The sequence below is a fragment of the Sphaerodactylus townsendi genome, linkage group LG05, assembly GCF_021028975.2.
Source record: "Sphaerodactylus townsendi isolate TG3544 linkage group LG05, MPM_Stown_v2.3, whole genome shotgun sequence".
NCBI classification, from domain to species: Eukaryota; Metazoa; Chordata; class Lepidosauria; order Squamata; family Sphaerodactylidae; genus Sphaerodactylus; species Sphaerodactylus townsendi.
Window position 1 is genome coordinate 16201387 of NC_059429.1, and position 27731 is coordinate 16229117.

Here is a 27731-nt window from a genome sequence, read left to right on the forward strand (position 1 = left end):
AGAACTGTGACTAGCCCAAAGTCACCTGGCAGGCTTCATGTGTAGGAGCAGGGAAACAAATACAGTTCACCAGATAAGAGTCCGTCGCTTATGTGGAAGAGTAGGGAATCAAACCCAGTTCTCCAGATCAGAGTCCACTGCTCTTAACCATTGCACCGTGCTGGCTTGAGTGACAGAGTCGGTAGAAGAATGAATAGTTAAACCCCAGGCCAGGTGGCCATGAAAGGACAGTCTTTTTCTCCTCATGGTCAAATTAGGATGCACCTGTGACATGAGTTGGGGTGGGGGTCCCCCAAGCAGACCTGACAGAAGCACTGCCCCCCGCACTGTGCTCCTAAACCAAAACAAGGTGCTACGTGTGAGAGCAAGTTGGGTCCAGGATGGGTTGCCCATTCTGGGTTTTGGAAATACCTGGAGATTTTGGGATCAGGGCCTGGGGTGGGCAGAGTTTGAGAAGGAGAGGGACCTAAGTAAACTAAAATCAGGTGCCTTGCACTTGGCCAGTACAGAGTGTAAGAGCCACAGACAAATAAGTAACAGTTCAAAAACGGTTTAATAGCATTGAAAGTTTAGGGCTCTGACTCCTTCCATGAAGTCTAACTAAATAAAATAATACTTGCAATGCAAGAAACCTTTGGAGATGGTTTGAAGGATTTGCAGACACCAACTCTTCCCTTAACTGCCTTTAAGGAAGTCTGTGCTGTTTGTACTGCTTCTGAGGTCTCCTGGTGTCCTCTACTTGGACTCTGTTTCCTTGCAATTCTGTTGAAACTGGATTACTTAAAATATCGTGGATCTTTTACACCTTAAATGTAACACCTTATACATCTGAAATATTGCTGCAGAGGCAGAGCAAGGGGAAACTGTGCCCGGGGCACATGCGTGCCCTGCGCTCCAGCACAGCGCTGCCCCAGAAAGCCCCCGGAATGCCCCACCATGCCCCCTCCATGGCCCGGCGACACCTCTGTCACAGCTCTGCCTGGGGCGTCACCCCCCTGTCCCGGGAGCGCTACGCCACTGTATTGCTGTCTCCAGCCTTTCCCCGACACCTGAACTACAACAAACTGTAAAGCAGGAACTGCTAACCAATAAGAATGCTATAGTGCTTTGCCTCTAGAGGGCTTCTTAAAGGGACAGAGTCTAACTAAGGTTCCCGCCCACAGATTGCTGTACAAAAGGCAACTAAACCTATTCTAACTAAGGGTACAACTGAGGCTTAAATAAAGAAAATAGTGAGGGTGTCTCTGGGGGCATGGCAGACTCCATCTGAAGACCAATATCCTGCCCTGGCTCTAGTATGGTTGCTGTAACAGGATGGGGTGGGGTGGGGATTGAATCCCTCTACTCTCCTCCTTCCCTTCCACTGGAAGTCCGTCTCTCTGCTGAGCAACAGTCTCTGCCTCTGCAGGCTTCCCAGAGTGGAGCGAAGGAAAGCCATATTTTGTCAGGGCTGGTTTCTCTGTCTGTCCTGGGTAGGCTCCTGGCCTCACAGGCCAGTCGATAGTTCTGCCAAAGGCCTGAACTCTAATTCAGGCTCCTTTTAAGTTTCCCTGGAGGACTTGTAACCAGAGGTGGGATCCAGCAGGTTCTCACCAGTTCCCGAGAGTGGGTTACTAATTATTTGTGTGTGCCGAGAGGGGGTTACTAATTGGGTCTGCTTTTCCGTTAGAAATTCCATTAGGTCCAAAAATCATGAAGTCCTGTTGTTTCCTATGTGGCTGGTTAGCGAAGGTAGAAAACGGGATAATTCTCCCTGTTGGGCTGTTTTAAAAACATGTTTTAGAAATATGGTAAAGTTCCTTGTTTAAAGAAAGTATATTTCTTTTGATTTCTAGAAACAAAATTAAGTATTTGAAAGTCATTGGGTGGCATTTGACATGGCAAACAATTAGGAGGAGGAGAAGCGGTAGTTGTTTCTATATTGGCAGTAGAGGATAGGACTTGCCAAGCAATGAGTTCAAACTATGGACAAGAAAGCAGGGCTACCAGCTGGAAATTAGGAACTTTTTTTTTTTTACGTAAGAGTTTTTACAGGAACAGAGGAATTATGAATGCCCCGGCCGCCTTCGAATGCCTCGGGTCAATGCCTCTGTCAAAAGTGCCCCTTTCAGCCCTACATTGGCTTAATAATACGCCACTGTTTGAATCCCACCACCATGGGAACCTGTTACTAAAATTTTTGGATCCCACCACTGCTTCTAACCTTGGCAAATACAGAGCTTTAGCAGACCTGCATGCTCTTGACTTGAGCGCCTGGCACTTGAGGAGAAGAAAAATATCCCCTCTCAAGATATTTTTGCTCCCATTTTTTTAAAAGCAGGGAGAACTGATCCAGATAAGGCCAGTGAATTTACTCACATCTATCCCTTGTTTGCTGTGACTTCACCCTCCCTCTGTTGCCTTCCTCCTCACTCCGATCGGCTAAATTTAGATATGTGAGTTTCTCAGAGCAGGACCTTGTCATATTAGTGTGCAATGTGCCAGATATGGCAATGGTGTTGCAACAATAATGAAATACTAGTAAGGCTCATAATAATAGACATGCCAAACCAGGGCATGGTTCCACCTAACCCAGCGTTCCGTTTCCAGAGGTGGGTCAACTAGATTCCTTTAGGAACATTATCAGGGCAAGCAAGCAATAGCGGCCAGCATTGAGTAGTGGTTAAGAGGGGTGGACTTAATCTGGAGAACCGGATTTGATTTCCTACTCCTCCACACAAGCAGCAAACTCTTATCTGGGGAACTGGATTTGTTTCCCCACTCCTTCACCTGAAGCCTGATGGGTGATCTTGGGCTAGTCACGGTTCTCTCCAAACTATTTCAGTCTCAAGGTGTCTGTTGTGGGGAAAGGAAGGGAAGGAGTTTGTAAGCCACTTTCAAGCTATTTATAGGAGAGAAGGGCAATGTGTAAATTCAAACTCTTTTTCTTCTCCTTCAGCTGGCATTTAGAGATACACTGCTCCTGGACTTGGAGGCTCCATTTCGCTACCAGGGTTAACATCTGAAAGAGCTCTGTCTCAGCTAGTATGCATTTCTGCCTATTACATCAGTTAATTCCACAAGTGAATGTTATGTTTTGTGTTTGTAACAATGCTTCAGTCTGTACTTCTTCAGTCTCGCAGTCCCCATTCCACCTGTCTGGGAATTAATATCACAGAGAGTGGTCTTCCTGACTGTCCCACCAATCAAAGAAGCTCAAAAGAGGACCTTCTTGGTGGCAGCCCCGCAATTATGGAACAAATCCCCCCCCCCCCCAAAGAGGTCACCTGGCTGCCTTTAAGAGGTAGTAGAAGACAGTTTTATTTAGGACTGCATTTGATTACATTTACTAGCACTGCTGAACTGTGATTTTAAATATTTGGTTTTTATAGTTGAAAGGCATTTTATTTTGTTCACTTTATGTTGTAATTCACCTTGAGCTCCATAAGGAAGAAAGGTGGTTAATAACTGTTTTAAATACATACAGTGGTCAATGACTTTCTGATGCAAAGATACATCTAAGAAACACCTTCAGTATTCTAAGTGCTTGATAAATTATCGGAGACAATGAAGACAATAATATTAGCAATAAGAAACGGCAACAGATTACTGTATTGTCAAATCAATGGAAAGTACAGTTGGTTCGTCATTTGGGGCCAGTTTTAATTACTAGCTGAAATTGAGGAAGACTGTTGATTTTCACAGCCTGGTTTCATCCTGCCATGTGATTAATACGATGGTAAATATTAAATTATTTTTAAACATTTGGGTGCTGTGTGGTTTCCGGGCTGTATGGCCGTGTTCTAGCAGCATTCTCTCCCGACGTTTCGCCTGCATCTGTGGCTGGCATCTTCAGAGGATCCTTTCATTTGAATGAGGTAATGATCCTCTGAAGATCCTCTTGAATGATCCTCTTGAAGATCCTCTTGAATGATCCTCTGAAGATGGCAGCCACAGATGCAGGCGAAACGTCAGGAGAGAATGCTGCTAGAACACGGCCATACAGCCCGGAAACCACACAGCACCCAAGTGATTCCTGCCGTGAAAGCCTTTGACAATATATTTTTAAACATTTACTCATTAAAATTATTGTTGTTCTCCTCCTGCTGTTATATCCTCACAACAACCCAGCATGGTAGGCTGTGGGTCGATAAGTTGCCTTTGAGTCACAGGCCACTTTTGGTGACCTCATAGGGTTTTCAAGGCAAGAGAGGAACAGAAGTGGTTTGCCCCTGTCTGCCTCCGAATCACTGCCTCAACATATTTGAGGGTCTCCCATCCAAATGTTAGTGATGGCTAAATAAATTGTGCATTATCTCATTCTACATCCAGTATCCTCTGGCCCAGGGGGAACCAAAGGTTCCCTCTTTTGAACTTTGGGGAGTGATTATGGAGGGCAGGCTAGTGGAGGAAAGATGTGTCAATCACCTCCAGTCCCACCCCATCCTTAATCCTGTTTGAACCCACTTCCCACTCTCGGCTGTTGGATAGGAGTCCTGGAAAAGGGGCACATGCCCCTGACTGCTCCCCTGCCATGCCCCCGCCCCAGGCCCCTTCCACACATGCAGAATAATTCTCTTTCAATCGACCTTCACAATTGTTTGCAAGTGGATTTTGCGATTCCGCACAGTAAAATCCAGTTGCAAAGTGCATTGAAAGTGGATTGAAAGTACATTACTCTGCATGTGGGGAAGGGGCGAGGGAGGGAAATGTATCCTGGGTGGGCTGGGCACTGCCCTTTGGACCCTGGGCTGGCTCTGCCCAGGTGGGAGGTGTGAAGCTACCAGTCCATCGGAAAATGACCTGTGGCCAGAAGCCATTTCCCTCCCTCTGTTTCCTCTCCCCTCCAGTCATTCCAGCCAATCAGGGTCCACATACTGGGTTTGATAATACTGTGAGGTTATGTTGGCATCGCTATGGGCAAGCAAAGAATGAGGGAAATATTTCCTAGGCAGGTCACGACACTTGATTCTAGCCAAGGCCAGCATTGATGCTGCTGTCCCCAAAACATCTCTGAGGGCCTCTTTCCATTCCTGTAACATTTTGGGAACAAAACCAACCTCCTTAGTCTGGCTCCTTATTCTCTGGAGTGCTCCCAGAACTGATCGTCATTCAGTTCTTGGCCTGCCCATTTCCTCTGCTTCTTCTGCCTCTCATTTCGTAGGCCCTTCAGCGGAGTGGCTTAGCCAATGGCAGCCAGAAATCATTCCGCCCGCACCGCCCATCTGTGACCCAGCCAAACACCGCCGGTGACTTCACCAACATGACTCCTACGAGATGACATCAGAGACATTGGCCCAATGGGTGTACCCGGCTGTTTGATAAAGGAAAAGAATATATGGTCCAGAGAGCCGCTGTCGTATATTGGCTACAGCCCAAACAAGAGGCAGATATCATGGCATCCCACAGGAGAACAGGACTTGTTCCTGCGCAGCGGGCCTACCCGAAACAACTGAACACGTGCTCCTTCATTGTAAAGATTTGGCAGTCTATCGGTTGCTTTTTCTCGAGGCCATCTTGAAGAAATTTTCAGTGAGATCAGACAAGGAAATAGTTTCATACTTGCTTAGTGACCATCATCCCAACACTACTGAATCAGTTGCCAGGTTTTTAACAAAGGCACTTGGATCAAGAGTGAAACCTTTGTGTAAATTTTAGTCAATTGGTTTTAACATAATTTGCATTTTACCACTTTTTATATGCCATTAAAGGTATTGTATTTGTATTTGTATATTGGCTACAGCAGTGGCCTTGGATCTTGGAGCTGAGGTCATCATTCTCCTTCTGATTCGAAACTTGCTGAGTAATCTTGGACCAAACACTAGCTCAGCCAGACCTATCTTGCAGGATTGTTGTGAGGATAATGGGAAGGGGAAATGAGGCATACTGGACTGCACTCCTTGGAAGACGGGCAGGACTACAGCTTAGACAGGACAGCAAATACAAACCAAGCCCCAACTGACGTACGAGATCCCAGTCCACTGCTATTCATTGCCAACTGAATGATATCTTGACAAGTGTGTGATTTGCAGCATCTCTTCGTTGCCAGTCTAGAGGAGGGGCAGAAAATTGTATGGGGACGCCATCGCCGAGAGCCAGAAGGCTGTGGTTGCAGAGCTAACTTGGTTATCATAAAACATGCAGGCGGACAGAGCTGCAAGGAAATAAAACGGGTTATGCGCTGATGATGGCTCTTGATTTGTGGCTGATGCCTATCTCCCTCCCCATCAGCTCTTTTTAATAAGCAGCAAACACAGAGCACAGCAGGTCAACGCAACCATTTTCGTGGTGCTCAGCCAAGAAAACAATGGAAGCTTCCAGCTGCTTTAGAGGTTACACCCTCTAGACTGAAAAACAGCCCCTTCCACCCCTAAGGACATACGGAGCAGTAGTTACCATTCACTGTTACATGTGCAAAATAAGCCGGCATCCAGAACAACTCTGTTGTTAACTACTACAAAGCCCGTGGTGCAGCGCAACAGTGAGTGATGTGTTCAGGGGCACCCAGGCCCGACTTCTGTTGGTGGATCTGGGCAACAGTCATGGCACTGGGGAAGGGGCAATCTCCCTACAGGTTGTTTTGAGCCTTGTTTAGAAGAAAAAAGCAAAGTACTCTTGAAGTACTCTTGAGACCATTCTAAATGAAGGAACTGGAGGAAAGGAAAAGGCTCAACCCTCATTTCCTTAGTACAGTGATGGCGAACCTTTTCGAGACAGAGTGCCCAAATTGCAACCCCAAACCCACTTATTTATTGCAAAGTGCCAACACGGAAATTTAACTTGAATACTGAGGTTTTAGTTTAGAAAAAATGGTTGGCTCCGAGGCGCGTGTTACTCGGGAGTAAGCTTGGTGAAGCAACAGTGCAATGCTTCGAATGGGTGAATCACGACCCTAGGAGGGTTTACTCAGAAGCAAGCCCCATTGCCAGCAACAGAGCTTACTCCCAGGTAAAATATTGTGGCCAGGCCAGCCTAGATGTGTGTGTGGGGTTTGTGTGTGTGTGTGTGTGATTTTCCGCCCCCCCATGATGAACTCTGTGCGCGCGTGCCCACAGAGAGGGCTCTGAGTGCCACCTCTGACACCCGTGCCATAGGTTCGCCACCACTGCCTTAGTACTATGGTTCTAATCTGGATTAATCCCCCTCCGCCATGGTTCTTCAGGCCAAATTATGTATCCGGGGTCTCAATCATCAGGTTAGTTAGATTTTAAGATGATAACGTGACCCTGACTTAACCACATCTACGATGATATTTTTTCGATGGGATTAAGGCAGTTATGATCCAGTTCTTTATAAAGAGGCCAGACTAGACTCCCAGAGCATACAAAGCTACTGAAGTCTTTGTCAGGCATGAAAAGAAGTTAATGTTCCTCTCCCAGCAGCAAAACCAATCTTCCTTTGCAGCTGCTGTAACCATTTCTGGTATCCCAGAACCACCCCTATGACCTGAAGTTAAACTGTTTGTGGACATTCCGTGACTTACTTGAGCTCAGCCTAAACCAAGAAGAAAAGTAGAAAAGTTTGGATTTATATCCCTCCTTTCTCCCCTGTAAGGAGTCTCAAAGGGGTTTATAATCTCTTTCCCCTCCCCCACCCACAACAAACACCTTGTGAGGTGGGTGGGGCTGAGAGAGCTCTGAAGAACTGGGACTAGCCCAAGGTCACCCAGCTGGCATGTGCTGGAGTGCACAAGCGAATCTGGTTCACCAGATAAACCTTCACAGTTCAAGGGGCAGAGAGGAGAATCAAACCCGGTTCTCCAGATTAAAGTGCACCTGCTCTTAACCACCACACCGTGCTGGCTCTCCCAAGGAGGTAGCAGGAAGTTAGGTTAGAAGCTAGTCTGAGAACATTTTTAAAAGTCTCACTCCCAGTTTAAGTGCACTATGGATGTTTTAACCCTTCAGTCACGGATGTTCTTCCCCGGATTGGCAAAGCCACCAACCTCCCACCAACCTCCTAAGCATATCGGAGAGGAAGCATAGAAAAGAATCCATGACCTGGCTTCCTCTGAATTTGCACCCAAAGGTGTGTGATTTCCTGCTTGCTCCTCTATATTCACCAAAGGTTTCCCATCCCTCTCCCGCTCCAAACCTTTGCCCAAAGGCAATGTAAACGCTCTTCTTTAACTTTAATTAAAGGTGTGTGGTGCCGGAGCTTTGCTAAGCTGTCCCCAGCTGCTCTCTGCTGGGACCCAAGCGAAACACCTGCTCTTTGAAAGGGACCGCGACAAAGGATATGGAAGGCCCTTTGAAATCTACAATGCGCTGCCACCTGGAATGACTAATGTACCGGCATTTTTTTGAAAATCCCAGTGCATAGCAACAGCTGGAAGGCAGCGGCGGCGGCTGGTGTTGAGTGAAATCGCTACAAGAGGGGAGATGCACTTGAAAGAAACAGGTGGGGGCCTTTGGGGGAGTGGGGAGGAGAGTTACCTCTTGCGCACTCTGTGAATGAAGCCGAAAAGCGGCAGGGTGATCGTTCTCTTTTCTAATAAGAGTGAGAATCTCTAGGTGCAAAGGCCGGGCCCGGATCCTGATATCTCGCCCAATTCTCATGCCACCGAAAGCCAGAATGCATGTTTATCCCATTGGGCACATAGTGAATTTATTATTATTATTATTATTATTATTATTGTTGTTGTTGTTGTTGTTGTTGTTGTTGTTGTTGTTGTTGTTGTAGATTTCTCAGCTGCCAGATCTTTAGCTGGTTGTTGGCCTTCATTACAATTCGAGCCTCACCCAGAGGACTAGGAAGTTGTAATGTGTCGGTGTAGTATTCGTGTGGATCCCAGCAGGGCTGCCTTCTGAATTTGACAGATGTTAATTTTGTCAATTCGAAGATGTTTCAAGTGCTGCCCTAGTGTTTTTGGGATGGCGCCCAGCCTGCCGATTACCACTGGGATGACCTCAGCTGGTTTGTGCCAAAAACGTTGTTGTTGTTGTTGTTGTTGTTGTTGTTGTTGTTGCTGTTGCTATTGTTATTGTTATTGTTATTAATTAAATTTAACAGACCACCCCACCCCGAACAGCTCAGGGTGGTGTACAATAAAACCAACAACAAACAGTGATACAACATAATGCAAACTATATAAATAATATAAATAAAAAAAGTTGACGGCCAATTGCCAGAACCCCCCCACCCCCCGCCCAAGACATGAAAAAGAAGCTTGCTTTTGGCCCAGCCCTGCAAACAGTTCTAAATTGTGACTCAGATGAAGGGAGCTGTGTTTCTCAAAAGCTCATATCCTGAACAATCTGTGAGTCTCTAAGGTGCTACCAGACTCCAATTGAGCCGTCCTGGCTCCCAGAGCAGATGGTTTGTCTCAAGGTTGTTGGGCAGGGAAGCAAAGCCGCATGGCTTGCCTCTCGCCTGTTCCAACCTTTTGGCCGCCTGCCTCCTGACCATGTTCATTCAGTGGCCAGAACTGAATCGCAAAGGAGCTGTTCCATCACCTTGGCACTCCTGTCCTGTCTGAGCATTAAACAGCATGGCCAATGCTGGTGACTGTGAGGGACCGAAAGCAGAAACAGACGCTCGGAATGTAGCTGATTTTAAAAGGATCTAGGATAGGAAATACCAAATGCAAATGATCTAGTAGTGCAGTGGTGTCAAACTCGTGGCCCTCCAGATGTTATGGACTACAGTTCCCATCATCCCCTGCCAGCATGATGCTGGCAGGGGATGATGGGAACTGTAGTCCATAACTTCTGGAGGGCCGCGAGTTTGACCCCTATGATCTAGTGCAGTGGTTCTCAACCTGGGGGTCGGGACCCCTTTGGGGGTCGAACGACCCTTTCACAGGGGTCGCCTAAGCAGTGGCGTAACTAGGCAAACTGGAGCCCTGGGCAAAACCTGAGTTTGATGCCCCCCAGGCGCGTGCCCAATGCAATGCAGACCCCCCCTTGTAGCTACGCCCAGTGGCGTATCTAGGCAAACTGGAGTTTGGTGCCACCCATGGGCAGCCACCCTCCCCCACTGTGATCAAGCAATGATTTTTTACACCAGGTTGTTTCAAAGTCACCATCACATTATAGAACATGCCCCAACTCACAAATCTGAACACAGCAATAAGCCATGCCGCACAGCAGAAATAAATTTTTCAAAACATTTTCAAAATGCTTTCAAAATGTTTTATTACTGCTATGAAAACATTTTATGGTGTTGTATCCAGTCCCCCCGATTGAGGGAAACAGCATCACTTTCATTGTTTCAAAGTGATCCTATTTTGGGGTTGATTCTCCCCCACCCTGAAACAGCATCACTTTCAATGTTTAAACTGGGGTCCTCAGATTCTCCCTTTAAATCCATGTCAAAGGCGGGGGGATTTAAAAGGAAAATCTGGGGAAATTTGGGAAGTGCCTGCTGTCAGGGGTGCAATTGTTAAGCTAGCAGCACCAAACTTTCAGGGTATATTTAGGAGACTCTCCTAATGATACCACCCAGGTTTGGTGAAGTTTGGTTCAGGGGATCCAAAGCAGGGATCCTAAAAGGTGTAGCCCCCCATCTTCTGTTAGCTCCTGCTGTCAGCCGGATGAGGCTGGGGCACTCCCTTTGGGAGTCTGGGCAGCTTTGGAACCCCTGGAATCAACCTTCACCAAGCCTCTGGTATTAGTAAGAGACCTTCCTGATGATAACCTCCATCGCTGGTGAAGTTTGGCTCAGGGGAATCAAAGCATTAACCCTTGGGTGTAGCCTTATTTCCTATAGGCTCCCATTAGAAACAGCTGGGGATGGGGTACCCCCTTTGGGAGTCTCATAACTTTGGACCCCGTGAACCAAACCTCAACCAACTCTGTGTGATAGCATCAGGAGAGTTCTCCCGAAACATTCCTGAAATTTTGGTGCTGCTAGTCTTAAACTGCGCCCTCTGCAGGCCAAAGAAACACACTGGTGGCCAAAATCCACCAAACTAATCCCACAAACGAAGCTGCAGTTTGGGCGCGCCCCCACCAGGGCTGCGTTCAGGGCAATCCGCCCTCAATCTCTTTGGCCCTATGGGAGGGAACGCCTCTGCGCCCAGACCCCTTGGCATCAGTGTTCTCCACCTGTAAAATGGATAAATGTTAGGATTGGGGTCATCTCACCACAACGCGAGGGAACCGTGGCTAAAGGGTTTTACTAGGAAGGTTGGAGAACCACCCGACGAAAAGCAAAAGAGGCCATCTGCAAGCTGTTAAGGTTAACAGCAGCAGAAGAAGAATTTGGGATATAATAACCGGCCTTTTTCTCCCAAGGCTGCTTTCAAAACCTTCCTCTCCCTCTCTCCACTGTAGGTATCCTGTGGAGGTAGGTGGGGCTGAGAGCAATCTCTAGGAGACCAGCCCAAGGTGCCTGCATGGCTTTATGTGGATGGAGTGGAGAAACAAAATCCTGCTCACCTGATAAGAGTTTCGCCACTTTCGCGTGGAGGAGTGGGGGAATTCAAAGCGGGATTTCTCTGGGATTAGAGTTCACCCACTCCTAACCGCCATCAACATTTGGCGCAAGTAAGCTGAATATTTGACCAGAAAAAAATGAGCTTTGGAAAAAGGGTCGGCTTGAGTTTTTGAACGGCATGTTTTGCTTAAAAACATTTGAAGCCTGTGGGCTTTACCATAGATGAGGGAGGACTTCGCGAGAGGATCAACGAAGCTACGCTTGTGGACATCATTATTGGTTACTTAACTGAAGTGGATGAGAGGTTGCCCCATCACCCCTGGAGGTCTTAGACTGGACCCCCAACCCAGCGGATGGAGGATCGAAGTTGCTGCTGAAGGCCCCATAACCCATGTAATTCTGTTCCTTCAGTCCCGCCCCAACAAACGCCATCAACTCTATAATCAATCCATCTGGGCTGCCCTTTCTGAAACTCACACGCTTCTAGTCTGCGCCGTCAAATCCTTGTTGAAGACGTAAGTGGGCTGGTCGTGGCCATTTTAATAACAGCCTGTCACAACCCACTTTGGTATCCTGCTCCCAAAGCAAATTCGCTTGTCATCCTCGAGAAAATCAAAACGTCCATTAAACTCTGGATCCACGGCGGGAGGGGGCGGGGGAAGCAGCCCCCCCTTTGACACAATGCTAAAATCAAGTAATTGTCTCCTGTGGTGCCTGTCATTTTGTCAGCAGCAACAACAAGGGATCACTTAATTTTGTCTCAAATGTGAATGCTGCGGCTGGTGTAATTGTAGATTTGAGTGGAAGGGCAAGCTTTCTTGAAAAGGCACCCATGAGAAGAGGGGCGGACAGAAACAGCAGGAGGTGGGACGGTTCCGGACTCCGAGGTGGCGGCAGCTCCCAGTGACGGAGGCGAACAGCCACTTAATTAGCTGATGGGATGTCTGGTTGCAGCATTGGACTCCCAAGGGCAATCTGGGTGACACAGATTTGACAGCTGTGGGTATCGGGCATCTGTCACAGAAGCGGGAACTTGTGTGAATTCTGTGTGTACTACTTTCTCCAAGTCAACTCCTTCCCCTTGATGTATATACATTCACATGTGCTACTTACACAGCTGGGCAATACTGTGGCAACACTCTCTGTTCCTGCCACTGTTGACCCAATCCAACCACTATCTCACATCCTCATTTGTCCCAGGGTCTTCCAAGCTGACAGGGTTTTCTTGAGCTCAGAGAAGTTGGAATATTTGTAAATATTCTATCACACCGCATCAGCTGAGCTACTGACTGAAGCAAAGGCTTTCAAATCCTGAAGCGGGGTCCCCAACTATGAGTCTGCAGACACCAATGCTGACAGCGTTTTCTTGAGCTCAGAGAAGTTGGAATGTTTGTAAATATTCTATCACACCGCATCAGCTGAGCTATTGACTGAAGCCAGGGCTTTCAAATCCTAAAGTGGGGTCTCCAACCTTCTGTCTGTGGACACCGTTGGTATTCTGACACAGCGTGATGGGCAGAGACACAAACTAGCCAATACAGGAGGTGGAGGTAGTCACAAAATGGCTGCTGGAACTTACCTTCCAGTCAACCAAATCTCCAGAGCCAATAGTTCTGTCTGGCCCAGGGGTAGGGAACCTGCGGCTCTCCAGATGTTCAGGAACTACAATTCCCATCAGCCCCTACCAGCATGGCCAATTGGCCATGCTGACAGAGGCTGATGGGAATTGTAGTTCCTGAACATCTGGAGAGCCGCAGGTTCCCTACCCCTGGAACTCTGGCCCCACCCACTTTCTAAAAATACATGGCGGGCCCTAGGAAAGGTGTTGGAAGGAGCCATGGCACATTGATGACTCCTATCCTTGAGCTATAGAAGTTTTCAAAGCTGTGTTTTCTTCACTCTCCTCATCCCCCCCATCTGATTTCGGGGGGGGGGGGGATGCAATTTTTATCTCTTCTGTAGTCCTCTTTTCTGTTTGCCCTGTGATGTGACCAAGCTCTTGGATCTCCCTGATAATGCCCCCTTTGCTAATGAACCTGAGCCAGGATTGATTGGGAAGGTGGGCCCTTTCCGCACAATATAAAATGTTTTGAGGTAGGAAATAAAACGTTCCACCGTGGAGTTCCGCATAATTTTTAGCTCAAACGTTTTAATTCCAATCTCAAAATATTTCATTTGCATGCTGCTCCCAGGTGATTCTTTTGTGAAAATGGTTTGAAAATGTTTTCACTTGCTGTATGGAGCTCTTTGAAATGTTTCCCATGTTGCTCTGCAGGCCCAGGACTTCCGTGTTGGCACTGTTTTCTGAATTCACGCCAACCATCTCGTCGTGTATTTTTACATTTTTTTTCAAATTTTGGGGGGTTACGTCTCCATTCCTTGGAAGACAGGGCCCCTAGAGAATTGCAGCATGAGGCTTTGGTTCCTCCTAGCATTGGATCGACAAAGTGTAAAAAAAGAAATGGAACAACCACAAAATGGCGACCCGTAATCGGTTCGAGGCAGAGGCGCAGCAAGGGGGGAAAGTGCCCGATGCACTGGTGAGTCCTCTGCCCACATCACACCTCGGAATGCCCCTGTCCCGCCCCAGAACGCCCCTGCCCCAGAACGCCCCCGCCACGCTCCTGGAACGCCCTCGCCCAGGCCCGACAGGGGTGCGTGCCCACTGCGTCGCACCCCCTGTCCCCTTGGTGCTACACCTCTGGTTCGAGGGGGTGAATGCTGACGAACAGGGGATTTTGAAAATGTTTGCAAAATGTATTGTCGAAGGCTTTCACGGCCGGAATCACTGGGGTGCTGTGTGGTTTCCGGGCTGTATGGCCGTGTTCTAGCAGCATTCTCTCCTGACGTTTCGCCTGCATCTGTGGCTGGCATCTTCAGAAGATCTGATAGTAGGAATGGAAAGCAAGTGGAGTATATATACTGTGAGGTCAAAAGGTGAGGCCCTCTGAATAGAGTAGCCTGGTATGTGAGTCACAAAGAAGTCTGTAGCCATACAGCCCGGAAACCACACAGCACCCCACTGTTTGCAAAATGTTTGCAAAACGTTTTCAGCGGCCTGTGTGGTTATATAATCCGAACAGTAATTTCCTTTGTGAGGTTTAGGATTTTTCTTTCTGATTCTTTTAAAAATACAATTCTAAAATAGCCCATGTGGAAACAGGGATGCAGATCTAGAGATGCGAACTCCATCTTGGGAAAGACCTGGAGATCTGGGGCTGGAGCCTGGTTGAGCTGGAGTCTGGGGAAGGAAAGCAGCTCTGCAGAATATTAATGCCATGGACTCCACCCTCCAATGCAGCTGTGTTCTCCGGGGGCCCTTCCGCACATGCAGAATAATACACTTTTAATCCACTTTCAATGCACTTTGCAGCTGGATTTTACTGTGCGGAATAGCAAAATCCACTTGCAAACAATTGTGAAAGTGGATTGAAAGTTCATTATTCTGCATGTGTGGAAGGGGCCCAAGGGAGCTGATCTCTACTGCTGGGAAATCAGTTCCAATTCCAGGAGATCTCTACCTGGAGGCTGGTGAGACCATCAGGCATTTGAGAAGTTACTGAAGGAACACCTTCCCCAGCAAACATAATGACCTATATCTCCAATTCTGATGACTTGGTTTTTCATTAAAAGGGAAATATGTCTAAAAATGCAGGAAGATTTTAATTAATTTATGAATGAATGAAAATTTTATTTGTACCCTGCCTTCCCCCGATGAACGTGGGAGGGGGGGGGGGGAACCCTTTAAATGTATTTTTAATTTTGGAGGACAAATTCTGTTAGAGAACAAAATGAGTCTATAGGTTGCGTGAAAATGTATTGAATCATATTCACGGCTATCATGAATCATCATAAATCACCATAAATCATGGTTTCTTTTATTACTTACATTTTGCTGACATTTCCCAAAAAAGGCTTTTTAAAACAAGTAACCCAAATATTATCTTTACATTAAAACACACGAATAAGAATGACTCAGAGACCAACTGTATGTTACAATTTTTTTTTACAGGGACTTCCATCTGCACTGTACATGCTAGTACCTGGAGGCAAGTCGAGAGTAAAGGCACAGCAGGGCTTAATTCAAATTTGGACCAATGTGCAGGAATTCCAGCCTTCTCCCCTGTGCTGTTTTCAGTGGTTGAAACTGCCCAGGAGCCATGAAGGAAAAGAATTACTTTTTTCGTGAGAAATCAGGAGATGGAAGCATTCACCAAACATGCTGGTTTCCAACTGAGGAAATCCTTGAAAACAGCCCAAGGGGGAATTCCTCCTTCTCCTGTACAGAGGTCTCAATCCAAACTGGGCCCTGCTATGCATTTGCTCACAAATTGCCACTAGGAATTAGCAGCTACCATATAACTCCCGGTTGTGAACTCCTGTAGTTTGCAAGGTTCAGTTAAGCTCTCGGTTGTCTCTTCAAAAGGTTTACAGACACACGAACACATACCTCTATCAGTCAGTCAGTCAGTCAGTCAGTCAGTCAGTCAGTCAGTCAGTCAGTCAGTCAGTCAGTCCACACATACGCACACACACACTGGATGGAAATGCAATCTGGCCAATTACATTTCCAGTGTTCCGACGAACAGATTTTCTAGTGGCCAAAACCACTCTCCCAGCCATCCAGTTTCTAAGATGCCCAACCTCACCAGTAACTCCAGGACACGGAGCAGCAGTGGCATAGTAGTTAAGAGCAGGTGCACTCTAATCTGGACAACCAGGTTTGATTTCCCACTCTGCCACTTGAGCTGTGGAGGCTTATCTGGGGAATTCAGATTAGCCTGTACACTCCCACACACGTCAGCAGGGTGACCTTGGGCGAGTCACAGCTCTTCGGAAATCTCTCAGCCCCACCCACCGCACAGGGTGCTTGTTGTGGCGGGGGAGGGGGGGAGGAGATTGTAAGCCCCTTTGAGTCTCCTTACTGGAGAGAAAGGGGAGTATAAATCCAAACTACTACTCCTGCTCCTGCTCCTGCTCCTCCTGCTCCTGCTCCTCTTCTTCTTCATCATCATCACTCAGAGCCATCTTTGCTTGCTGCCCCCTTGGCTTTTCCTACAGGGCCATCCCAAAATCCTTTCCCCATTGCCCTCCACCCCAGTCCCTGTCTTCACCAGCTGCCTGGGTTGAGCTGAAGGGCAGATCCTCCTGTCAGCTGGGAGGCGAGAAGGAGTAACAGAGTCAGAACAGCTGGACCAGGGCTCAGGGGCAGAGGCATAGCAAGGGGGGAAGCGCCCAGTGCACCGGTGCATCCTTCACCCACGTCCCACCCCAGAATGCCCCTGTCCTGCTCTGGAATGCCCATGCCATGCCACACCCCTGGAATGCCTTTGCCACACCCCCACAGGGGTGCACACCTGGTGCATCGCCCCCTCCGTCCCCTTGGAGCTACGCCTCTGCTCAGGGGTCTAGGCAAACCTGGATCCTGGCTGCTGTGAGGCCATAGCTAGAAGAGGGACAGTGGGATTCAGTTGCAGATGCTCAGTCATGTAAGGGTAAGGGTACCCCATGTGCAAGATGGATGGAGTGTGTAGCATCCTGCCCAGTGTGGCAGCTGACTCATTCTTCCGACCCAATCCCTGCAGAGAAGAGATTTTAAGCTTGCAAGCTGTAGTACACAAGAGCCACTGTGGTGTAGCAGCTAGAGTGTCAGCTTGTATCTGAATTCCCACTCTGCCATGAAAGCTTGCTGGCTGACCTTGGGCCATTCACACCCTCCCAAAATCACCTACCTCTCAAGGGTTGTTATGAAGATAACAGCAACATAAAAAGTAACACTTCCGACATGCCCCCGAAGATGCCAGCCACAGATGCTTGCAAAAGTGAGAAGCTAAATCCACCAGATCATAGCCACACAGCCAGGGAAATCACAACCGCTAGTTGATTCCAGCCATGAACGCCTTCAGCAATGCCCTGAACGTTTTCTTAGTCATCTTTCTGGTATGGTTCTTCGTGACGTCAGCCTTTGGACCTGGGATGAAACTGACCACAGCTTTCTTGGTGCCCAGCTTTGGGTTATACTGAACAAAGGAACACAAAAAGAATCCTGGGTGAGAAGTGGAAGGAAAGGAAGAGTTCTGTCAACATATATACATGGCCAATGGCTCTCAGACTAAAGTGGGAGGAAAGTTCCCATGTGGCGGGTGTCGAGAAAGACCTCTCAAAATCTCTCCAGTCTGTTGGATTAGACAAGGGTCAGTTCTGCACAGCAAATGTATTGCAGTCGCAGTTGTAATAAACGAACCAATTTTCCTGTTCACATGTGTGTTGTGCGGGCAGCAATTTGAGCCCATGGAAATAATCCGGGTCTCTTTTGCACCTTCTCATGGAGACACTTCTCTTTAAAAAAAAAAAAATCCTGTTGCACATGCGTAGCTATGCAGGCATGCAGAAGTGACCCCCCCCCCCCGGTCATGCCAATCATCACATAATATGATTGGCTGCATCTGTGTAGCTACGCAGGTACAACACACAAAATAAAACAGGGACCTCCCTGCAACAGCTGGTGGATTCTCCCTGACTGTGGACAGGGTAGTGGAAGGGAAGGAAATAAAGCACTTCCTGCCTGGTTGTTCGTGTGGGAGTGGCTCCAACCCAGGATTTTTCAAAAGGATTGCTGGTTTAGCGATTTTTGAAAAACCTGGGTTGAGGGAAATAAAACGGGGCAAGCTCGTTTTGGGGGCGGAACCTGTGCGAAGTCCCCCCCCCAGGTTATATAGCGTCCTACACCCATTATATTTGCCCTTTGCAGAATCAATCAAGATTGACCCACATGGATCCATGCTCTTACCATTTGTAAAAATCAGGAACATGGCCAACAATCTACAGCTATACTGAAGAAGAAAAAGAAGAAGAAGAAGAAGAAGAAGAAGAAGAAGAAGAAGAAGAAGAAGAAGAAGAAGAAGAAGAAGAAGAAGAAGAGGAGGAGGAGGAGGAGGAGGAGGAGGAGGAGGAGGAGGAGGAGGAGGAAGAAGCATTTGGATTTATACCCCACCTTTCTCTCCTGTAAGGTGACTCAAGGTGACTTACAAACTCCTTTCCTTTCCTCTCCCCTCAACAGACACCTTAAGAGACCGGTGAGGGAGAGAGTTCTGAAAAACTGTGACTAGCCCAAGGTCACCCAGCAGGAATGTAGGAGTGTGGAAACACATGTGGTTCACCAGATAAGCCTCTGCCACTCAGGTGGAGAAGTGGGAAATCAAACCCTGTTCTCCAGATTAGAATCCACCTGCTCTTAACCACTACACTTGACTTTGCATCAGGAAGCTACAGTTCAATGGGAGAGCATCTCACTGTATCTCTCCTAGACCTTTCTCTTCCAGAGTGCGGCTACCAACCAGGGCTGGGATGACTAGGGTAGGTTTCTCAGTTCTTTGACTTACCAGAATTCAAGTCCTACTAACGATGAAACCTCAACTTGAAAACTTCCCCATCCAGTGGTTAAGTGATCCTTTCCCTGCCAGGTCTGACAGCTTTAAACTTTTCTGGAATGGAGACATCTGCCCTGTAGTTGAGTTCTGGAAAGACAGCCCTCTTGGTTTTGTTTTTTTACAGACTAGGCGTTGGTGGAATAAAACGCCGGCCGAAAGTGAAGAATTCAATATTTCTGTTTGTTCTTCCCCCAAATAAATTGAGATGTATTTATGAAAGTGTCAGGCGCAGCCCGCAGGAACGAAACTATAAAATAACAAAAGCTGTTCGGTGCCTGGATGACAGACAATCCCAGATTAATGTACCGGCATCTTTATGGTCTGTTAACAACTGATATGGGTTTTAAATATATTATCTGCTCTTCCATTGTCTGTCATTTTAAAATCCGCCCCGTCTATTGTGCTTGCTTTTAAGAGGTGCTTCTAGAATAATCAGAGGAGAACTCGTGGTCTTTATTTATATATTATTAGTATTAATATCTGTCACTTTTCCCTATAGCTGGATCTCCCGCTCCCATCTGTCCACATCAGGTAGGCATTCCCCTAGAGTTTTCATGGGCAATTTCCCCGGAAATCTGTTGAAACATCTTTAATTCTGAGAGCTTTCAAAAAGATTTTCCTTCCTTCGTTGCTATTGAATGGAACTAGTTGTACGGGTGTGCGTGTGTGTGTGGGTCAAGAGAGAGGAGATGGAGTGTTGGGTTTGACACAAAGATGTGATCCTACAGAGTCTTGGGGCTATGAGTAGACTAGGAACAGACATTTCTGGAGACGCACGACTGCCAGCAAAAACAGCAGCCACGTGTCTTCTCGTCATTTTCGTGGCAACACCTAGTAAAAGAAAACATGCGCTGTGATGACAGTAGAAATGACAATCTTTGAGGGGAGTCTCATAGTCGTTCATGCTGTTTTGGAGATGGCCCTAGATTCCTTTGAAGCTGAGCTCAACGTTCAACGGCTCACTAATTTTCTGCTACTATCCCATCCTCCTTCAGGCTGTGGATCTTGGGTTGTATCCTGCCACTCCACTGACCCAGTGGCAGCTCCTTCCTCTGATTCAAGACTCCTTCCCCTAAAGAATGTGGTGTTACCAAGAGACCGCTTTGGAGAAACGCTTTGTGGGTAAGAGAAAGACTCCACTGTTAGCATGGCAGGATACAACCATCTTGCTTCATGGAAGTGGGAGAAACAACCCAGTCAAGGGGGATCTTTCTTTAAATGAAGGACAGCCCCTAAGTGGGTACATCTTTTCTTGAAAGTAGCTCTTTCCAAACTATATCAGGAGTTGCCTGCCAGAATCAGCATGGTGTAGTGCATAGGTGTCGAACCCACGGCCCTCCAGATGCTATGGACTACAGTTCCCATCATCCCTGCCAGCATGATGCTGGCAGGGGATGATGGGAACTGTAGTCCACAACATCTGGAGGGCCGCGAGTTTGACACCTATGTTAAGGTATATGATGGCAGGACAAGAGTGGACAGCAGTGGTGTAGCGCCAAGAGGGGGTGCATGATGCACCGGTGGGGGGGGCTCAGGGGGTGGGCAGGGGCGTGGCAGAGGAGCAAGGTGCACGTGTGCCCGGGCGCAGCTCCCCCTCGCTCTGGCCCTGGTGGACAGCAAGTAGATCTGAAGGCCTACTCTCCAGTTCCTGGTGGAATTCCTGGTGGAACAAAAATGCCTGCTTATTGATGGAATTTCCCCTTCAACCCCTTGTGTTTATATATCTGTTAGCTCAGGGTAACAGTTCACACGCTTGATGAAGTGGTTGCAGTCCGCAAATGCTGACGCCTCAATAAATCAGCAAGTCTTTCAGGCGCCATAAAGCCTTCACGGCTAGTTTTGGCAAAGGATGTTGGATGAAGGTGTTGGATTGATCTAGCAGTTTTTGTGCCATCAGGCCACTGTAGACTAAGGTCCCCACATCGCTTAACACGCAACAGGAAAGGCTTAGGAGTTCTTGTGCATGCACACGATATAAGAACATAAGAAAGAGCCTGCTGGATCAGACCAGAGTCCATCTAGTCCAGCACTCTGCTACTTGCAGTGGCCCATCAGGTGCCATTGAGAGCTCACATGCAGGATGTGAAAGCAATGGCCTTCTGCTGCTGCTGCTGCTGCTGCTCCCGAGCACCTGGTCTGCTAAGGCATTTGTAATCTCAGATCAAGGAGGATCAAGATTGGTAGCCATAGATTGACTTCTCCTCCATAAATCTGTCCAAACCCCTTTTAAAGCTATCCAGGTTAGTGGCCATCACCACCTTCTGTGGCAGAATATTCCAAACACCAATCACAGGTTGCATAAAGAAATGTTTCCTTTTATTAGTCCTAATTCTTCCCCCCAGCATTTTCAGTGTATGCCCCCTGGTTTTAGTATTGTGAGAAAGAGAGAAAAATTTCTCCCTGTCAACATTTTCCAACCCATGCATAATTTTTCAGACTTCAATCATATCCCCCCTCAGATATAAGTTGAAAGCGCACTATAATTTGAAAGTGCAATATAATTTGAAATTTCAATATAAATTAAAAGTGCAATGACAGACCACCAGGATTCTTGCTCATTGGCAAATGGTACTATACCAAGGGTCTGCAACCTGCGGCTCTCCAGATGTTTATGGACCAAAATCCCATCAGCCCCTGCCAGCATGGCCAATTGGCCATGCTGGCAGGGCTGATGGGAATTGTAGTCCATGGACATTTGGAGAGCCTCAGGTTGCAGACCCGTGTACTATATTGATGTTGAAGAGGACTGTTGTCAGTATGGCTGATGTTATTAAAAGTCCTCATGATGAGTGGTTAAGGTATTGTGCTTAAGACTGGTAGACCTAGGCTCACGTACCCACTCTAGACCTAGGCTCACGTACCCACTCTGGCATGTTAAAAGAACACCGCAGCTACAAAACAAACCAATACATCAAAACACATCCAATACAAACCCACAAGATACATCAGTCCGTGTTCACATCTTCAACAAAAAGAAGGCCACCAATTCACATTACACTGGTCCCGAACCACCCAACAACGAGCAAATTCTGTCTGCAATGTACTGGCCATGTTTGATATGATTACTATTAGCAAGAAACAGAAATTAAGAGACATATTAGATCTAAAATTAATATCGCAGATAAACATTTCTGGTGAGCTACGGCTAGCATGCTAAATTCCAAAGTTAATATATTATAGTATAGAGTAAAATATTAAAATAGGGTGTTTAATAAGCGAAGAGAGAAGTTAATTACTTATCCTCTAAACATACTTAGACCCATTACTGGGATTATTTGCATTCAATTATCTTCAAGGAGAAAGTTTGCTGGCCAATCTCAGGGTTGGTATTATTCAGGAGAATTGAATTGCAAAACCCAAGTCAGCAGGGGCCATGGTGGAGTAGTGGAATGGAATATACATATCTATCTCTGACTCCCTTGGTTCTCAAGCAGTGAAAAAGAGAGTGAGCTATGGTTTCAATCTGGTTTGGTTGCAGGGAACATAATCTTTGAAGTTTTATCAAGATTATTGAACCCAAGCCACGCAAAAAAAAGCCGAGGGCATGACATTAAATCTGGCAAGTGTCAAGGCTCGCCGTTGTTAAAGCTGGGTTAACTTCAGAGTAATTAGATAGTTGGCCATTATCGGCCTTGGATCGGGGGGGGTATTACAGATTAAGGGGTGAGCATGTTCCTTTTCACTGCCTTGATCAGTGTTTCTAGAAAAATTCCAACATCAAGCAGTTTCCCTTCTCAGGTGCGTTATAAGCCTCAGTAAGGGTAAGCGATACTGAGCGATCTCCAAGGATAGGCCAATGATTTCAATTTTGTTTCTTTCGATAATATTTTGACCATTAGCTTTAGAATTCACTATCTAGGTAGAAAAGAGTGAACAAAACTGCGCAGTGAGTCCTGTTGGTACCATGGGATTTGAGCCAATATCTTTGAAATGCCTTAAACCAAGCTTCAAGGTCTCAAAAGTGATTCATGTCCTGTTTCCAGGCAAATAGCAGCAAAGGGAACACATGTTAGGTAGGCTCCATTATTTTTATGTAGTGGTAAATTTGGATTTCCGTAGGGTAAGTTAATGGTTTCCACAACTGCAGAAAACCAAATTGGGGACTCTGTATAATATCTGTGCTCCGACTTTGGCATTAAATACCTTAACTGCTGCAGGTATGTATTTGTTGCCTGTGTTGTAGAAGAAACGGGATACAGCTCTAGCGCTATTGGAGGCCATAGTTGTGGAAAGATTGCGATGCGGGCGCCAAGACAGGTTATAAGAGAAGGTGATTCCTAAGTATTTAAATTGTTTGACCTGCTCCAGAATGATATTATTGACTACCCACTCTAGTATAATTTATTTATTTTATTGTATTAGATTTAATGCTGCTGTTGACAGGGCCCTGGCTGCTGTTAGACCAACTACTTGTCCTCTGGATCCGTGCCCCTCCTTGCTTATTAAAACATGCCAAGAGGAGTTACGACCCCACCTGTTGAACATCGTCAATGGCTCCCTTGAGCAAGGAGTCTTTCTGGGTGGGTTGAAGGAGGCAGTGGTCCTCCCACTCTTGAAAAGACCATTGTTAGATCCTGGAGATCTGGCCAATTACCACCCCGTTTCGAACCTTTCGTTTCTGGGGAAGGTAATTGAGAGAGTGGTGTTGGAGCAGCTTCAGGAGTTCCTGGAGGACACGTTGGCTTTCGATCCCTTCCAGTCCGGCTTCCGTCTTTTACTGCATGTGTCTGCAGACATGACTTTCCTGCTTAGCACTTACGGACTCCTTAGCAGGCAAAGATTACAGAAGCTAAAGACTTAATTTAGTCATTAAATATGATCCACAATGGGAACTGATCTCTGTCATCTGAAGACCAGTCGTAACTCTGGGAGATCTGCAGGTCCAACCTGGTTAGCAATCCCAGAGATGGATGTGGCCTCTAGATCAGCTGCAAGACCAATTCCTGGGTTTTTGCCTCTGAAATCCTGCTTTCAATTTGGGGCTGTTTGGCAGAGAGGGCAGAGCTACCACCGAAAGAAAGAAAGAAAGAAAGAAAGAAAGAAAGAAAGAAAGAAAGAAAGAAAGAAAGAAAGAAAGAAAGAAAGAAAGAAAGACGATACTATTGAGGCTTACAGCAGCACGGGGCCCATTTATAGTTGTGAAATTGAGGGAAGGATTTATTAAGCGGAGGTGACCAGCTTCCAAGTGGTGGCTGCATATTTCCCAGGATTACAAACTGCCCAGGGGACAGAGATCAGTTAAGGTACCTGAGAAAAAATGGCCATTTGAGGAGGCGGCCGCTATGATATTGAATTCTCTCCCCTCCCTAAGCCCCACCCACCTCAGGCTCCACCCCCAAATTCTCCAGGAATTCCCCAACCTGGATCCGGCAGCCCTAATTTATCCTCACACCCAGTGGCAGTGAGTTCTCTAATTTAATTTCTTGGGGGTGGTCTTGAACTTGCTTTGCTTCCTTGAGCTTCCTTTGCCCATCCTGAATTGGCAGCTAATTAGCTCCATGCTACATAACTGAGTCCTAGCAGAGGGGAGGAGGAAGAAAAATATCTCCCCGCCCATTCAGACTCAATACTTATCTAAAAGGGACCAGCCGCAGATGTCCCGTGGCGTGGGAGGGGTACATCAAGGGATCTCAAGCTGCTTAGCTTCTCCTAGCCAGGAAGACAAAGCTACAGCCATTATTCTGCAAAGCGTCTGTGCAGATGTAGCCGGAATGAAACATCTGGGCCAGTCTGGTGGCCAGCTGGCAAAGAGAAATGTTTCAAACCAAATGCTGTGACATTCACAGAACGAAAGAGTCACCCGGTGCCAGACCCTGTTTTGTACCATCTGTTACCCACGGTTAGGCTGTCCCGAGGCACCTCTGGAAAGAACTAGTTTGGAGGGAGTAATGAAAATGCTGAATGGGCTAAGCGTAAAGAAGGGAGCAAACTGGAATGGGTGTGGGTAACAGTCCTTCGTGTGCGAATACATGTCTAACAGGTGCATCTTCCCATTTTCCAGGACTCAAAACCAGATGCAAAGGATGACTAGTCAGGACTTTACTCATTAAGAGCCAATTTGAACCATGCCCATTTGTAAATATCACAGATGTCTTTCATCAGATTCTTTCTGTCAGGAAAGATTGAAAACTTTCTTATCTTACAACTTATTCCTGTTCCTTCATATCTGGTTTCATTTTGGGCGGTAGAAGGTAAGCGAGAATGTAGTTGGGAATACTGACTCACCAGATACATACCTGACAGGGGCTATGTCCAACTCAAACAGTTAGCCAGCCTTCCCACTAAACAGCACTGTCCTGATTAGCATTTCTCTTAATTTCCCCTTTCTGTCCATCATTGCACCAGCTCATTGTCTTTGGGAGGGCTTTCTGATTTTTGACAAGCATGAATCGTGTGTTTGTGTGAACTATTTTGTTCTTTTGTGTGGCTTTGTTTGTACAACATTGCCAGAAACATAGGGTGGACCGAGTGCCAGAGACAGAGACTCTGTACCTAGAAACACAGACTCCAGGTACCTGCAACCTTTGAGCTTGGATAGGCATCGTTGAAGTTCAGGGAAGTGCATGGAAATCACCCTCCTCCCTTCCAGTATGGCCACAGCAGAGACAGCAAAGGATGACTTTCGTACACCCATTTCTCTTCATTGCATCCTGGCATGGCTGCCCTTACAAAATGAGGAGCTATATTGATATAGCTCCTCAGCTGTGCCACCCATTGGTTGTGCCCCAGATGACTCTACAACGTCTGGAGCAATCTTTCATTCTATGGATAAGCCATGCCTGTCTTGTCAGCGATGGGCAGCAGTGGCGTAGGAGGTTAAGAGCTCGTGTATCTAATCTGGAGGAACCGGGTTTGATTCTCCGCTCTGCCGCCTGAGCTGTGGAGGCTTATCTGGGGAATTCAGATTATCCTGTGCACTCCCACACACGCCAACTGGGCAGTGGTAGAATAAAAAAAAAATTAGTAACAGGTTCCCATAGTGGTGGGATTCAAACTGTGGCGTAGCACCAATGGGGCTGGGCGGGGCACAACGGGGGCGGGGCATTTCAGGAGCGGGGCATTCCTGGGCAGCTGCTGCGCCGGTCCTTGGGCGGGAAACGAATGTACGCAGGCGCAGGCTGCCACGCACACTGGCGCACCTCCTGCTAGACTGCTTCAAGTTCTGCACGCTACTGCTGAGAGGAGGGGCATAACTAAGGCAAAAATCATGTGGCAAAATCACCAATTAGTAACCCCCTCTCGGCACACACAAATAATTAGTAACCTATTCTTGGGAACCTGTGAGAACCTGCTGGATCCCACCTCTGCAACTGGGTGACCTTGGGTGAGTCACAGCTTCTCGGAGCTCCCTCAGTCCCACCTACCTCACAGGGTGTTTGTTGTGAGGGGGAAGGGCAAGGAGATTGAAAGCCCCTTTGAGTCTCCTACAGGAGAGAAAGGGGGGATATAAATCCAATCTCCTCTTCTTCTTCTTCTTCTTCTTCTTCTTCTTCTTCTTCTTCTTCTTCTTCTTCTTCTTCTTCTTCTTCTTCTTCTTCTTCTTCTTCTTCTTCTGGGGCAGGCAGTTGCCTAGCCGATGCCAGCTCCTGATGCCAGCCCTGCCCACACATGTCTAAAACCCGTACCTGTTCCGCTGTTTAAATCCACGCTTTGATTTGTTTGCCTGGTGCTTTAGCTGCCTGTCTAAATCTTGCGGGCTTACACACGTACGTGTTTGCCGATTTTGCGAGGGGGCGGTAATGGATGTATGTTTGCATACATAATTTGCTCAAAAGGCTCGAATTGCTGTATTCTAAATTACGTTAGATTGGAAGAACAAAGATGCCCTTTCTGATGATCCGGTGCTGCGCTGGAGATAATGAAAGGGAACAGGAGCCCGATAAGGATGAGAGATAGCTTCCCTCAGCTTCCCTCGCAGATAAAGGGCTTCCCAGATGAAGAGAATTCAGAATGAAAAGCTTTGTGAAAGAGAAACAAAGTAAATAGCAGGAGACGCTGTTTTGAACAAGATAAAATTATACCGATGAGAGGTGAGAAATAGGACAAACGGGGGAAGCACTCAAGGAGAAGGATGAAAAGGAGGGAAAAATGGGAATGTTTAGACTACAAGACAGAAAACATAGTGGTGTAAGTACAAACACCCTTCCTCCGCTGTTGCTTATCCCGTAGTCACTCGTATTTGTAGGCATACTGCCTCTGAGCATGGAGGTTTCATTTAGCCCACAAAGCAGACAACTGTTTATGAACAACCAAGCAGTTAACTATTAATGGATAGCTAGTACCTTCGTAAAGCCTTCTAAACCATCAGTACATCTTCCATTGTGACTTCTCCAATGGAATTCTGGCATCTGTTTGTTCCAGATTTACTGCAATCAATTTTATTGGCTGCCCCCGAGTTCTAAGATTGTGAGAGAGGATGAACAGCTTCTCTTTGCCTGCTTTCTTTGCGCCAGACATTGCTCTACAAAGCAGTCTCGTCCCCTCCTCATCCATAGTAATTCAGTGGAACCGGCATGTGATAGTAGTTAGAAGATTGGTGTAGGATGTGGAAGACAGAAGTTTGAATCCCCCGCTTGGCCTTGGAAGCTTGCTGGGGAACCTACAGCTAGTCACACACTTTCAGCCTTCCCTACCTAGCAGGATTGTTGTTGGGAGGATAAAACGAGGGAGGGGAGAATGATGTTGTAAGTGTCTTGTCCCCGTGGGAGAGTGAATGAGAGTACAATAATCTTGTTAAAATAAATCTACCCAAAAGCACCCCAGCCTTGCATGGCGAGGTTCCTCCAACCACTCAATTATTTTGATTTTCCCTTTTCTGCACTGTTTCCAGTGCTGCAATATCTATCTATCTATCTATCTATCTATCATCTATCTATCTATCTATCTATCTATCTATCTATCTATCTATCTATCTATCTATCTATCTATCTATCTATCTATCTA